The 12,922-nt window shown below is 39.3% G+C and overlaps 1 protein-coding gene and 1 pseudogene across 1 annotated transcript in view; both read right to left on the bottom strand.

Moving 5' to 3' along the window:
- The window catches only part of MAP2 (microtubule associated protein 2), a 349,368-nt gene that overhangs the window by 178,304 nt on the left and 158,142 nt on the right, over positions 1-12,922 (bottom strand). The window lies entirely within an intron of this gene.
- Positions 11,841-12,709, bottom strand: LOC102489803 (translational activator of cytochrome c oxidase 1 pseudogene; annotated as a pseudogene).

The raw sequence follows: 12,922 nt of genomic DNA, 5'->3' as shown, positions 1-12,922 counted from the left end.
CTTTCCCTCTCTCTCTGATTAGCACACATACCTCTGGCATTAAAAGAATTAAGAAGGGGAAAAAGAAAATAAAAAAGACAGACTACTTATTATATAAATGGGCTGTACATAAATGAGTTAGGCTTAGAAATACAGATTTTAACTTTCAGAATTGTTTCTATCAATTCATAATACTGTTTATATGTCAATATGCACATTGCTGTAGTTGAGAAGGTATCATCATGTTATTTACTATCTAGCTGGTCTACTCTGGACAGACTAAAGAGTCATATGAGTGAACTATATGCTCATGTGCTTTTAAGGAACTTCATTGACAATATGTGCTTGTTATTTATTTATTTATTTATTTATTTATTTATTTATTTATTTATTTTTGAGAGGTTTCTGCCTTAGGGTGTGTGTGTGCTTGCTAGAGACAGAGAAAGACAGAGACAGTGAGAGGGAAAGTGAGAAATCACTCTCCAGGGGGGATGGCCACACCACAATCCCTTCTCCTCCAGTTTCCTCTTGGGATCTTGGGCAAGCATGCACATGCACCCAGTATGAGCTTGCAGCCACCAGGTCCAGGACTCAAACTATGGTCTGCTATGCCATTTGCTGACCCTGTGATGTTTGTTTTTAAACATTTTATTGAAATTAACCCTTATCTCACAGGTGTAGATGACAATTGTAAAGTGTGTATTTTAACACAATTATGCTATTTTATTAAATTAGAAATCATCAAATGTCAGAGTGAATTTTAAACATAGAAAACATTGTGTCAGTATCATCTTGTGCCATGTGTGTCTTACATAAGTTCAACTTTTTTTATAGTTAAAGAAAAGTGTGGGACACTTTTCTTCCAACTGATTCCATTCTTTCCATCAAGTCTTTCTTCAAATATTACCTTCTCAATGAGGTATAACTGAGCAATCTACTCAATATTAAAATCTGTAATTCTCACTCCCAACCCCTATTTCCTATTTTGCATAATACTTATCACTTTCTAAGAAACGACATTATTTATTCGTTATGCTTATTCTGTATAGTCTGTTTCCCCAGTCACTTGTCAATTTCATGAGGGCAGAACTTTATGCTTGTTTTGTTCTTTAATATATCTTAAGTACCTGAAAATGTGGTGAATATCTAACTAGGGCACAGTAAGTACTCATTCATGCATGCAATTAAAAACATAAAAGCGATGCCAGGAGGTGGCCTAATGGTTAAGGCACTGGACTCCTATGTGGTCGATCTGCAGTTCAAATCCTAGACTCAGTGGCTTGAATCTCACACCAGGTTCATGTGCATGTGTGCCCAAAATTCTGAGAGGAGAATGAAGGAGAAGGGACTGCAGCATGACCCTCACCCCAGGGGGTGATTTCTCACTTTCTGTCTCTCTGTCTCTCTGGCAAGCCCATGTGTCTTATGAAAAAAACCTCTAAACACACACACACACACACACACACACACACACACACATGCAAACACATTACAACTCATATAAAAAGCAGGAATTGCCTTTCCACAAATCTTAACTCAGTTCAGTGTCAGAAATCACAAGATAAAACACATGGTTTAAGTATTTTAGTCTAGGTCTTGGTTAACTCCTTAAATATACAAGATTAAGCTTTTTATCTTTGGCACATTTATAGACACTAGAATTCATCTCTCTTTTACTTCAGGTTTTTAATAATATCTATTTAATTATATTTACAAAACTTTTTCTAGCCATTTTTCTAATCTTCTATGAAGCTTTAGTTTTAACTTGAAAATTTATCTTCATCTTTTCGGTAATCTAGAAGTTGATACCAATTGATTTCTTTCACTACTAGAGTCACGATCGGTCTACACACAAAGCATACTTGCAAGAGAAAAGGGAACAACAAAAAGGAAAATTAAGAGAACGAGCGTGAAGGATTTTTCACTAAGCAAATTTTTCATCTGGCAGTCAAGCCAGATGGTTCAAAGTCATGGATTTCTTGGCTGATCTTTCTGGAAGCAGGAAATGAACCTTCATTTTATCAAACATCTCCACAAGTAAGGTCATTACAATTTAATGGAAAATTAGATCACGGCAAAAAATCAAATGCTACATTGCATGGATTATATATATATATATATGGGCTGCGATGGTAAGTATTTTGTTTGCTGCTTTCTAAACATTGAGGATTAATTTATCTCAACATTCTAAACCTTTGTCATTACTTCAGTCTTCAGCAACTTCACAGACTCGAAGAGGTACTAGTACTTGAGAGGTTACCTAGAACCACTACATTTGAATTAGGTGGTCTTTAGTCCTAGCATTACTGAATGATCCTGAAAAGGTTTAAATTCTGTATGATCCACAGCATAATCTTTCACCAAATAATATGTCTGGTTCAAATCCCCTGAAAAGGTTTAAATTCTGTATGACCCCACAGCATTTTCTTTCACCAAATAATATGTCTGGTTCAAATCGGAAAAATATCTACCTTGATGTTCTAGTAAATGCACTGTCATATGTGGAATAATTTATGAAAATGTATATATTCTGAAAAAAAGTATATTAATCCACTTTCAAAAAATTAAGAAATTTATGCATATTCTCCATGCAGCTTAGGGACAATCTACTTTACACTGGTGGTCACCATGAATTACATATTTAATTTCCTAGTTCCTATTTTTCTTCTTTCTTTAGTCCTTGTACCAGGATTAAATCAGAGTTGGGAGGAGGGAATTAATTGGTTATGCAGATAGGTATTTAGATAAATCTGTCAGAACTACAACACATTTTAAACATTTAGAATCTATTCAACAGTACACCTAAATGTACAGTGAAGTCCCAAATTCTCCTATTGATCGAAACTAAAGAATAAAGATAATGGATATCAAGTCTTTTGTTTGAGAACAAAGAAGAACTTTGATGAAGAATGGGGGTACTTTTTCTATTTCTATTAAAAATTCATGTTTCATCTTATCATCAGTTATCTGAGCTTCAAAGGATTTTAGGTAAAAGATATACTGACTTTTGAATTAAAAGAAATTATTATGCATTAACAATGCCCACATATAAATATTCTGTCCCAACAGTATTATTGAGTTGGCATAAAGAGCCAATATCTAAAGCTACATTATATTTATCCTATCATTTTTCAGCTTTGTGGCTTTTTTTTTCATTTTTCTTATAACATATAATTGAAGAAATAAGAGTGTTTAATTTGATGTTCTATAAAAAATAATTTCATTTTTTTCCTAGGAATTGCCCATTTACTTTGACATATTTCAAACGGATTGCAAAAATATGCTCTTTGCAAAAATAGCCATTGTAAAAATCTAGGCCAATGGCTCTGTCTGGGAAAGGAAATTCCAAATCCCTAAGAACATTATTATTTTTTTTTCATAAACTGCTACACTCATGTTTTGCTTTGTTTCCCGCATCTTCCCATTCTTTTTGTTTTGCCTATCTCTTTCCAACTCTTCCTTATTTCTTAACCCCAAAGTCATAAGGTATGTAGTCAAGGAAACAGGAAAACACTTAAGGGGATAGTTAGACAAACTGTTGTCTACACAGGTCTTTAGTGTTGTATTAGTTGATGGGCAATTCCATGTGTTACACATTGATTTATGATAAATAACATTGATTTGTTGTGGATATCAACCTAGAACAAAACAGAATGACAAGTGGAAAGAAAAATATGTTATGGTGGTCCTAATGCATAGTACTTCAGCAGGTGAACTCTTCATCTTGAACCCAACAAAACTAAAGAAAGAAAAAGAAATGGAGTGGCCAGTTTACAGATATTTTCTACTGAAACAACTGGGAACATATAAGACATATTAGGCCTTCAGATCCGAGGCTAGCACAGGAAGACAACAGGCCATCATGGCCATACTGTGGGTGTGTCTAAGAAGAAATAAGTCTGTAGGCCTTGTCTGTTAATAGTTTATATACTATTAACATAGTATAGTTAATGTACTATGGTGTGGATGGTAGTGTGGATGGTTAAGGTACTGGACTTCCATATGGCAGACTGTGGTTCAAGGCCTGAACCTGGTGGACCTTGCTTTCTCACTTTCTCTCTCTTTCTCATGAGCACATGCACCCTATAGGAAATTAAAAATAATAATAAATAAAATTAAATAATTATTTTTAAAAAGGTTATATCCAGATAAAAGCAAAAAACAAAACAAAGAAGTAAAAAACACAGTACACTTCAATGACAGGTTTTCTTCTGGAGCTCAAGGGGCTGCTTAGAATCTCCTTATTTAACTTGGAATTGTTCGATAAAATATATACTTGCTTGATTGGCTGGGGGAAGATGGGGGTGTGAAACCTGCATTAAGAAATGCACAAAAAATACACATAAAGAAACCATGAGAAATTGGCACTCATGACATTTAGTTAAAAAGGCAGGTGCAATGAAAGAAAAACTTTATTTCTAACAGAGAAAATAAAAATAAGTAGAGCAGAGGGGGCTCAAAGATGATAAAATAATGTAGAAACTGTACATTAACTCAGCATTATCAATGCATAAATTGAAAAGAGGTAAATTAAAACCAATGGTGTATGCTAGGAGAGTTAAAAGACACTCAAGTCAGAAGGACAAGCAAGAATGTAGGAGATTGGTAGAGAAGAGTTGTAGGATCAAGAGTTTTGGAAGCAAAGAGAGTTTCATTTGTAAACCACTGAGCCAGTTTGACAGGTGAAGCAGGCTGAGGCACTTGAAAGGTCTTATTCAGTGGCTGGCACTACTGAATGCCCAGCTGGGTCTGAAAGAGAGTAGTTTTAAACAGGGACATTATTCTAAGTAAATCTCAAGTTTCACGTGGCCTGTAATACAGCCTCATAAATCTTGAACAGCATCAATATTCACCAACCACCTGCAATCAACAGTACTCTAGAATTTGCTAGATAGAGCCTTCCTTGACTAGAAATATTTTAATTCGATGGCTGCTTTTCTACTCAGGACTTGTGTATATTGATGATATGCAAATCAATTCTGTCCAGGATGCATAAATTAAGTGCATCCTATCATGAGGATTATCTTGGAAAGAGAGAATGTCACTCTCAATATGCCTGTGACCTGGAGGTACACAACCATCAGATGCTGAGTGAGGGACCATAATAATAGTCAAGTATTTCACTGCTATTTTCTGGCTGGCTGCATTGGTTTTTAGGCTAAATGCTTGGTTGCTTATATAAAAATCTTTGTCTAGAATAATTTTGTCTTTAGACAAAATTTAAAATCTTTTGTCAGCCAGACAAAAGATTCAAAACTTTTTGGTCAAAGCACGTTAACACTTCATTAGGCAAATGGGGAAAAACAATCTTACCTTGTGATCTTTGTATTATGAGTGCATATTGGGAGGTAATGTACTCTAGCACAAGACACATATTTTATACTTCTGAAGATGAATTCGTGACTTCCTGTTACACTTTCTTAGTAATTTAGGTTAGTTAACAAAGAGCTAATGGTCCCAGAGAGTAGTCTCCCAAAATTGTATAACAAACGTGAGAAAAAGAAAATGACTTTGATAAGAAGGTACCTATGACTCTTTCTGTACTGATTGCAATCTCCTATCATACATAACCAGGTGGGCTAAAGTGCCATCTTTAAAAAGAGGTTTTTGTAATTTTGCCAGAGGACACATGTACTTTCTGGAGAGAGACAGAGAGGGAAGAGAAAGAGAGAGAAAGCAAGAAAGCACTCTCATCAAATATGATCATACTGCAATCCCTTCTCCTCCTCTTCTTCCACCATTTGGGGCATGGGACACACATGAATATGTGTACATACACCCAGCATGTTGCTCAAGCCACTGAGCCCAGGATTAAAACCAAGCCAGGTGGCCATGTGGGATCCAGTCGTCTTAATCAGTAGGCTACCTCCTGTCCCGAAAAAACGTTTTTAAAGGCTGGATTTAATAATGAATTAAATGGTGAAATTATTCATTAGGCCTGTTCACACATGAACCAGCCACATGGTGAACCTGTGTGAAGTGACTGAACTCAGTGTTTATGACAATACCTCAGCTGTCTTCAGCTCTGAGACAAGAGGCATGGACAAGTCAAAGATGGCAGAAGGAGCGTGAAGTCCTGTGCAGCTGTTACAAGCTATGAACTAGGTGAGCAGACCATAGTATCCATTGAAAAAAGGTACAAACAAAAATGGCCTCTCTTCTAAGGACAGACACACATCAGGTATATTGCAATAGGGCTTGTGGGGAAGGGGAATGGAAGTGGAACTCAGAGATAAATGGAAAAAGTTAAAATAATATGAGGCAAGAAAAGGAACTTTTATGAATGGATAATCATGTGCAAAAAAAAAATGATTATGAGAAACTCAATTCTTCGCACCTGTGCTTTAAAACAATTATAACAATGGGTTGTGAAGTGAGACTCTGCCATAGGTCTTCCTAAGACACTGAGCAAGTGGAGACCACAGGAGTGGCTCACATCATTTTTCTTCCTTTTTATACTCCCCAGAGATGTGCTAAAATGACACTTCTCAGCCTCATCTCTGTGTGATTTAATTCAAAAGTCTAGAAGTAGTCCATAAGTTTGCTGTTTATTTACTAAGTGCCCCAAGTGATTCCATTGCTACTGGTTCATGGAATACAGTTTGAAACATCACCAGCCCAGAGGATTCAAAATAACTGGAATAAACTATTTCCTCACTAAGTGCAAAGATGTTTATCTGTTGCTCTAATGAAACCAACACAGTTTCAAACAAAATGGGCTGGGGTCAAATGATGTGTAAATATGAATTTGTATCAAGAACAAAATCTAATGATTCCTATCAATGTCTTCTACACTTAAAGATTACTTTTAAATTACAAATTCAATTTTAAAGGACATGACATTTTATTGTTAAGTTTTAATTTTCTATGACCGTTTCTTTATTATCCCTTCTTCATTAGTGGCAATCAGTAATAACAAGTAAAATCTGGGGGGAAATACTCTCATCAAGGACATTTTTAAGATAAACTGGCCTTCATTTCATATCAAGGGAAAATAAAAGCACAGAGAGGAGTCCAAGATTGTATTTGTGTACTTCAAGTAAAACCTACAAATACTGTTCATGAAATTATAATGTTGCCTTCTCCATTTTTACCATATCTCTATCACCTAATGCAAGTTGCACTTAATGACTGTTCATTAGTAGCCACAGGAAAAAGATGCTTCTTTCAACTGCCAAGTAACTGTGAGATGAATAAGACACATGTCAGACCATAGTACAATGGGACTATAGCTTTGACAGGGTTTATACAATGGTTGAAGATCAGGGGCCAGCAGTTAGCATAATGGCTATGTCGTTCATGTAGTCGACCGCGGTTTGAGTCCCAGACCCAGTGGCTTAAACTCACACTGGGCGCGTGTGTGTGCATGCCCAAGATCCTGAGAGGAGAATGGATTGCAATGTGGACATCCCCCCCCCTGGGGGGGAGGTGATTTCTTGCTTTCTGTCTCTCTGTCTCTCTCTGTCTTTCTTGCAAGCACACACTCCCTATAGCAAAAATCTCTCCAAAAATAAACAACCAACCAACAAACAAAAAAACAATGGTTGAAGATCGAAACCTCTATGAGGGGTTTGGGGACAGCACACTTAGCACAGACCAAGGGAATACCCCCATATGTATGTTAATATTAATCTCATCTGCAAAGCTTAGGACTGACTCTAGACCTTGAGAATTCCAGGCACACTGCTGGTTTAGTTTGAAAAGGGCCAAGGGATTTCACTGGAACTAGAGAACTATTCCAGAGTAGGATGGGGAGGTGACAACTATGTACATGTCCTTAATCCTAAACTGTATTCAGATGACCTCTAAAGGAGGGTAGTTCCCACAGGTCTCTACAGAAAATAATAAAAAATGGGACCAGCAGATGGCATGAAGGTTACGTTGCTATACTCCCACATGGCTGACAGTGGTTCAAGTCTCAGACCTGGTGGCTTGAAACTAACACCAGACGCATGTGCATGCATGCCCAAGATCTCTGGAGGAGAATGGAGAAGAAAAGAAAGTGGCATGGCCATCTCTCTTGGGGGTGATATCTCACTTTCCCTCTCACAGTCTCTCTCTCCAGTGAGCTCACACACCCCAAGACAAAAAAAAAAAAAATCTTAAAAGAAAAAAGAAAAAGAAAAGAATGAAAATATCTTAAAAGTGCTTATTAAGGATGAGGCAATTCTTTGAGGATTTATTTGTTTTGACTCATTTAATCCTCACAGCAAGATAGTTCCAACTATTACCCCCATGTCATAGATGAGGAACCCAGGACACAGGTGGACCAAACCACAGACCAGAGATGATGATGTCCTGACTGAAGATAAAAGAAGGATGGATTGGAGACTAATTGACCTTCATTTCCCACACTGCTGGGGAAGAGGTAACTAGATTTTGTGAGCAGTTGAATGGTGAAGGGGAGGTGAAAGGAAAGAGAGAGAGGAGAGTAATTCAGATTTTGGCCAGAAAATCTAGTGAATAGTCACACTGAAAGGGAAGCTCCCTCTTTCAGGGTCACATACATGTAAACTACAAGTAGGCTTTTAAAATGACTTTCTACTCCCCTGAACTCTCCTAGATTCTATATGTAATTTAAACGGTTCCTACTGCAGGGAGATGGTTAAGGGTCTTGCAGAGATGTTTGGCATCCCACTCCACCAGCTGAAAATCCTGATGACGAGTCCACATCAGGAACACGGATGATAGAAATAATGTGGTACTCACAGAGCAATGGAATATCCCCAAACAATTTTGGCAACTTCTTTCTTAATCTTTTAATTCTAAGATATGCAAATAAATAATGTAACTGATTCAGTTCTTTAAAAGAAATTAAAATTTAAAAATAAAATAAAATAAAATAAAAAGGCAGTGAAGAAGCTGACAAGCTACCGTGTATAAGGATGGGAGCTATTTACCACAGGCTATTTTTTTTTTTATCCTGTAGACTGTCCAAACACAGCTGGAGTTTAGATGTGTTATCTAAAAAGCAAAGAGGAAATACTCTGTGTTGTTAAATTGAAAATAAATGAATAAAATAATTATATATATAAAAAAATAGCAGCAAGTAAATAAATAAACAAAAATGAAATCTGTCCTCACTTTTTAAAAACTGCCAAATGTGAGACCAGCAGTAGCATGGTGATTAACGTGGTGGACTCCCACATGGCTGATGGTGGTTGGGGTCCTGGACCTGATAGCTTGAAAACCATGCTGGGCACCTGTGCGTGTGTGCCCCAAATCCCAGAAGAGTGTAGGAGAAGGGACTGCAGCCTGGCCACCCCCCATGAGGGGGATGATTTTTCATTTCCCCTCTCACTGCCTCTCTCTGTCTCTCTCCAGCGAGCACACACACACCCTATGGCAAAAACCTATAAAGAGAATCAAAAAGCTGCCAAATGTTCTAAGTCTAGTGGGGGACTTAAGAAAAAAAACGATCCATGTTTGGTACTTGGAATGGTGTGGAATCACCATCGGTCTTCTGAGGCATCTGTTTCAGTTTTTCTGCTGCTTCACATAAATGCTGTTTGTATCAACTACTTTTCAAACTGGAGACACCTCCAGTGTGACTCATGTGTTCCATGAAAGAAGGAAATACTATTTTGTTCTTTTCTTTTTTTTTTTTTTAACAAAATTTTAATTGCCAGATGGCACATGTACTCACCAGAGATAGAAAGGCAGAGAGAGAGGGAGATCCGTATCTCCCTCAGAGAGAGAGAAAGCAGCTCTACAATGTGTTGTATTCATGCTACAATCCCTTCTCCCCCATTTCTTCAACCTGTGTGCATGCACACGTGTGTGTGTGCACACAGACACACACACACACACACACACACACATGCGCCTGGACTATTTCATTCATGTGTCTTACATTGCATTGGTGGGCCTGGGTAACACACAGAGCCAGAAGCCTTTAAAATAGTAAATCTTGAAGGAAAGAAATTAGAGAAACCAGCAACAAAATGAAGTCAAGAAATAGAGTTTGAAGATTGAGTGACTCATTTGGTTATTGGATTGTTTAAAAATTTTCGAATATTGATAAGAAGTGACTTTTTTTTTCTGTTTAGGCATATGTAAGTAATAAAAATAAAAGTTCACACATTTTTAGTCTTTTGCATTAAGGACTTTACATGTATTACTAGGACCTTGTAAGGGAAGTCCTAGATGTGTATCTATCTTGAGAATATAGATAGAAGTGGTAATTACCTTATCATGGTAATGTGTCATCATGTTAACAATTAGTGGAGCTAGTGAAGTACCCATAGACGATCACTGAACTATTCTTTCAACCATTCTGTGGCCCTAAAATTATTCAAAATTAAAAGTGGGGAGCGAAAGAGATGATTTGTGTTCCAAAGAGCTCATGATAAAGTGATGGGGAAAAAAAGATACATAAGAATTGTCCAAAGTTCAATGTGAATTCTTCAATAATTTTTCTCTTAGGAAGCTATGAGAGCACAGAGGAGGGTGCACCCAATTCTAACTCCTGGCTTCTGCCCCCACATCTGTTTTTCCTGTCTTTCCACAATGCTTCTGGACTTGACCCATTTCTATCTTTTTTCTTTGTTTCTTTCTTTTTTTTTTTTTTTTTTTTTTTTGGGAGAGGTGTTTTTTTTTTAGGGGCCATGATTTTTGCTATAGGGTGCATGCACTTTCCAAAGAGACAGAGAGAAAGAAGAGACAGAAGGTAAGAAATCACACCGCCTCCCCCACATGGGGGATGTCCTCACCGCAATCCCATCTCCTTCACTCTACTCTCAGGATTTTGGGCATGCACATGTACCCGGCTTGAGTTTTAAGTTGCCAAGTCTGATACTAGAACCACAGCTGACTCTGGGGGAGTCTAGTGATGTAACCACTACGCCATCTGCTGGTCCCTGGACTCGACTCATTTCAAACTTTCATCCTTCATTTTTACATCACTTCAACCTCTGACCTGTAGCTGCCTAACAAAATAGGACCTAATCTAAACTGAAGACAACCAGGCTCATCCTCAGTATCCAGGTCCATTGCGGACACAGAGTTGTTTAAAGACATCAGGCACTGGCACTTACTTTACAGACCACCCTGGTGTTTGTAAACCCACTTGGAAGAAGATCTGAGTGAGCCTTCCAATAACCCTGACAGTGGAGTTGGATGGTTGCTCTATTGGACAAGAGCCCTCACACAAGAGTCACTCTTGGGCTTGTTTACTCTGTAACAGAGCTGGAATGTAGCAGCTTTACCAGAGACAAAAGAATTCTCTTCCTGTTTTCTACCCTCCTATTCTCTGTGAAGAACTGGGTAACAGTCTTCTGTTCTTACCAGAGAGGTAATACAGACATCACTATGTCATCAGACTCACATCATGGAGTGCAGTTTTAATCTCAGTGCGGCCAACCTGTTCACATGATGTGAACGAGATGATACCATAAGTCTGTTGTGTAATACCAGAATCAATGAAACCATAGAATTCAAATTTCTGAATCATATTTATTAATGCATTTTGAATTAACAGTGAATGTGAGATCACAGAGTTTCCAAAGGCTACTGGATATTACTATTTTTTTTTTCTTTGTGCAGGAACCAAGGTAAATCCCTGTTATTGTTCAAGAGCAGTTTCTACTACATAGAGCCTCGAGGCACTTTCAATCCCTATAGGGCCAACTACCTGAGATCAAAGTCAAACCAGCTGGCTGGTCCCACCCTGCCTCCAGGAAGGTGACAGACTTGTCCAAGGAGAGCCCTGAGGCCAGCACAGCTGACAACAAAGGCCCTGGGAAGAGTGGGATTCCCTCAGCCTCAGACAGGGAGTCCTGACCTTAGGCTTCCTAACCTGCTAGATGCCAGAAGGCTGCAGAAGCCTGTGCTCCTAGGTAGGAGCCTGGGGCACATCTACCCTAGTCGCCCAATCTTGTCATAGATGTGAATGAGTCTTTGCTGAGAACCTGGGTGACCTGGTCAGCCTGCTCCAGGTTGGGGTCAGTCAGCTGCACATTTGAGTTGGGGATGAACTCCAGCATGCAGGAAGGACACAGAGCACAGGAGTCCAGCTTCTTCCTCACTGGACGCAGAGAGGAGGAATCACAAATAAATTTAAAATGTTCTTTTCTTCTTCATCTTGTTTCCTTGACATCCTGAGCTCCTGCTTTGAATGCCGGCTCCAGGGCATGCTCTAGGTTCACAGTTTTCTTCTCCCTATCCCCTACTCCAACCACAACCAACCCTGAGTGACTAGCTCCATTTAGCCATCATCCCTCCTGTTCTAGTTCAGGATATGTCTAACGTCCCAAAGGCACTGGGAGTCACTGCTCGATAATGCCTAAAAATGCAGCGAAGAGCCACCACAGCTCTACCCTCACTCAGCAAGTAAGTGTCCTTAGATTTCTCCATTTTCAGCGCTGCCTCAATTGTTGACTTGGGGACGGGCTTGTTGTGACACACCTCTCAAAATGCTGGTCAGGTTGTCGCTGAGCTCGGGGTTGACGGCTCCCTCTTTAACTGCCAGGCGGATGTTCAGAGTTTGGTGAAAATACAACTCCCCTTGGTGTCTTTGGGACCCTTGATGTGCCAGACTTTGGACCACATCCTGTAGCCCACGAAGACGGCAATGGTGAGATGCAGCGTCCTGTCCAGAGAGGCCCTGAGGCCGGGAACTTGGGCTGGAAGGGCCGTGGAGTGCACGGAGGAGCCTCCAGGACTCTGGGGCCTAGGACCTGCAAGCACAGGCAGTGGCCCTGTTTAGGCTGCCAGAGGCCCAAGGCGCCATCACTCCTGACCCTGGGCTGCAAGCTGCAAATACCAATGGCCAGGGTCAGCTTGTCAGATTCGCCGCTGTAGCAAGGAGGTTTGGAGCCTGTGGCCATCTCTGCTGCTCACCAGAGACCTAAAGGCTTAGGCCTGGCAGTGGGGATCCCAACTACATGATCCCCACAGTCCCTGCTGCAACTGGGTGGGGGGACCCTGGATTGCATCTATTACT

This window comes from Tupaia chinensis, unplaced genomic scaffold (genome assembly GCF_000334495.1).
Source record: "Tupaia chinensis unplaced genomic scaffold, TupChi_1.0 Scaffold000018_1, whole genome shotgun sequence".
NCBI lineage: Eukaryota > Metazoa > Chordata > Mammalia > Scandentia > Tupaiidae > Tupaia > Tupaia belangeri.
The sequence above is the reverse complement of the archived record's forward strand: the minus strand, read 5'-3'. Positions and strand labels throughout refer to the sequence as shown.